At 41.4% G+C, this 3,061-nt stretch overlaps 1 pseudogene; it reads right to left on the bottom strand.

The window, feature by feature from the left end:
* Nucleotides 1–1,687: 1,687 nt before the first annotated feature.
* On the bottom strand, nucleotides 1,688–2,498 carry LOC139748757 (epimerase family protein SDR39U1 pseudogene; annotated as a pseudogene).
* Nucleotides 2,499–3,061: the final 563 nt, after the last annotated feature.

Genomic DNA, 3,061 nt, shown 5'->3' with positions numbered 1-3,061 from the left:
TCCTTGCCCTCCTTTCACCCTCCTGCATGTTCAGGCCCCGATCACACAAAATCTTTTTCACTCCATCTTTCCACCTCCAATTTGGTCTCCCTCTTCTCCTCGTTCCCTCCACCTCCGACACATATATCCTCTTGGTCAATCTTTCCTCACTCATTCTCTCCATGTGCCCAAACCACTTCAAAACACCCTCTTCTGCTCTCTCAACCACGCTCTTTTTATTTCCACACATCTCTCTTACCCTTACGTTACTCACTCGATCAAACCACCTCACACCACACATTGTCCTCAAACATCTCATTTCCAGCACATCCATCCTCCTGCGCACAACTCTATCCATAGCCCACGCCTCGCAACCATACAACATTGTTGGAACCACTATTCCTTCAAACATACCCATTTTTGCTTTCCGAGATAATGTTCTCGACTTCCACACATTCTTCAGGGCCCCCAGAATTTTCGCCCCCTCCCCCACCCTATGATCCACTTCCGCTTCCATGGTTCCATCCGCTGCCAGATCCACTCCCAGATATCTAAAACACTTCACTTCCTCCAGTTTTTCTCCATTCAAACTCACCTCCCAATTGACTTGACCCTCAACCCTACTGTACCTAATAACCTTGCTCTTATTCACATTTACTCTTAACTTTCTTCTTCCACACACTTTACCAAACTCAGTCACCAGCTTCTGCAGTTTCTCACATGAATCAGCCACCAGCGCTGTATCATCATGTGTACGTGTAGGAAGAGAGGAAAGTGATTGGTTCTCAGTGAATGTAGGTTTGCGGCAGGGGTGTGTGATGTCTCCATGGTTGTTTAATTTGTTTATGGATGGGGTTGTTAGGGAGGTAAATGCAAGAGTTTTGGAAAGAGGGGCAAGTATGAAGTCTGTTGGGGATGAGAGAGCTTGGGAAGTGAGTCAGTTGTTGTTCGCTGATATATATATATATATATATATATATATATATATATATATATATATATATATATATATATATATATATATATATATATATATATATATATATATATCTTTTCTTTCAAACTATTCGCCATTTCCCGCATTAGCGAGGTAGCGTTAAGAACAGAGGACTGGGCCTTTGAGGGAATACCCTCACCTGGCCCCCTTCTCTGTTCCTTCTTTTGGAAAATTAAAAAAAACGAGAGGGAAGGATTTCCAGCCCCCCGCTCCCTCCCCTTTTAGTCGCCTTCTACGACACGCTTGGAATACGTGGGAAGTATTCTTTCTCCCCTATTATTATTATCATTATTATTATTATTATTATTATGATGATGATGATGATGATGATGATGCAAACCTTAAATATTCTAAGTTCAACTAACTCATATGATACATATTCAGTATAAATGAAAAATTACACTATTTTATGAACAGTGAGTCAGTCATAATTAAAGCAGGCAACAGACTTCAGCATCATGAATTAACACTTCAGAGCCAACCCTGAGAGGCACTAAGAACTGACATGGAACTACTTTACACTGTATGTGCATACCTTCATAACTTACTGTCTAAAAGAACTAATGAATGTAATCCTGCACAACACAGTGCTATACTACCTTTGAAAAATAAAAGGCCTTCCCCAAATTGTGTAATAAAAGTTGTTTCTGAAGTAAGATAGCTAGTTTACACAGCCCTTTATAATCTTTTATATTCTTAATTACTTAAGACTTAAACAAGTACATCTGCATATATAAGTTTTGCAAATTCATAAGAAGCTGATTTAATGTCTGGGTATCTGAATATATATCCAGTTTCAAGGGCTTTCTTTGGTATCACTTTTTGTCCTTCCGTCATAATTTTAGCTCGTTCTTCACTGAAAAGGGCATTAACAAAAATGTTGGCAGTGGTATAAAGGAGGGTCTCCAGAGAGCTTCCCCAAAAGCTCTTGCAAATTCTTTGTTTGTTATAATTTGTGGGGCTACTCCATTTACAACTCCACTGACACTTTCATTTTCAATTGCATGGATGAAGAGGCCAACTATATCATGAATATGAATCCAAGGCATAGGTTGTTCACCACTTCCCACTGGACCCCCAAAGCCCATGTAAAATGGTACAATGAGCTGCTGAATCATTCCACCTTGACGACCCAGTACCACACCTGTTCTTATCTTGACTGTCCTTACATTAAGGCTAGGAGGAAGATTTACAGCATTTTCCCAGTCAGAACACAAACGAGAGAAGAAAATCAAAGTCTCCACCAGGACCATCCTCTGCATACACTTCACCTTGCTTTGGTGGGTAATAGCCAACTCCTGAAGCAGAAACAAATACCTTGGGCTTGACACTGGATTCTTTAATGGCCTGAGCTAAGTACCCAACTGGTTTTGTAAGGGCCTGGCTTCCTGGATACAACTAACACTTCATAACCTCCTTGCTTTAGCCTGTTGCTGGGAGCTGTTCCGATAAAACCAGTACCTCCTCCTATAACAATGCTTCCTAGATGGCTGGGCATATTAATTTATGCTGAAAGAGTTGAATTAATAGTAGTAATGGCCAGAGGAGATGTGGGTTATTTTTCTTTGTCGCTGTCTACCGCGTTAGTGAGGTAGCGCAAGGAAACAGACGAAAGAATGGCCCAACCCACCCCCATACACATGTATATACTTACACGTCCACACACGCAAATATACATACTTATACATCTCAAAATATACATATATGTGCACACAGAGATATATACATATATACATATGTACATAATTCATACTGTCTGCCTTTATTAATTCCCATCGCCACCCCGCTACACATGAAATAACAACCCCCTCCCCCACATGTGTGCGACGTAGCGCTAGGAAAAGACAACAAAGGCCACATTCATTCACACTCAGTCTCTAGCTGTCATGTAATAATGCACCGAAACCACAGCTCCCTCTCCACATCCAGGCCCCACAGAACTTTCCATGGTTTACCCCAGACGCTTCACATGCCCTGGTTCAATCCATTGACAGCAAGTCGCCCCCGGTATGCCACATCATTCCAATTCAGAAACCCCTGTCGCAAACCTACATTCACTGAGAACCAATCACTTTCCTCTCTTCC

This window comes from Panulirus ornatus, chromosome 1 (assembly GCF_036320965.1).
Source record: "Panulirus ornatus isolate Po-2019 chromosome 1, ASM3632096v1, whole genome shotgun sequence".
Taxonomy (NCBI): domain Eukaryota; kingdom Metazoa; phylum Arthropoda; class Malacostraca; order Decapoda; family Palinuridae; genus Panulirus; species Panulirus ornatus.
Note: the sequence above shows the minus strand (reverse complement) of the source record. Positions and strands in the feature narration are given on the sequence as shown.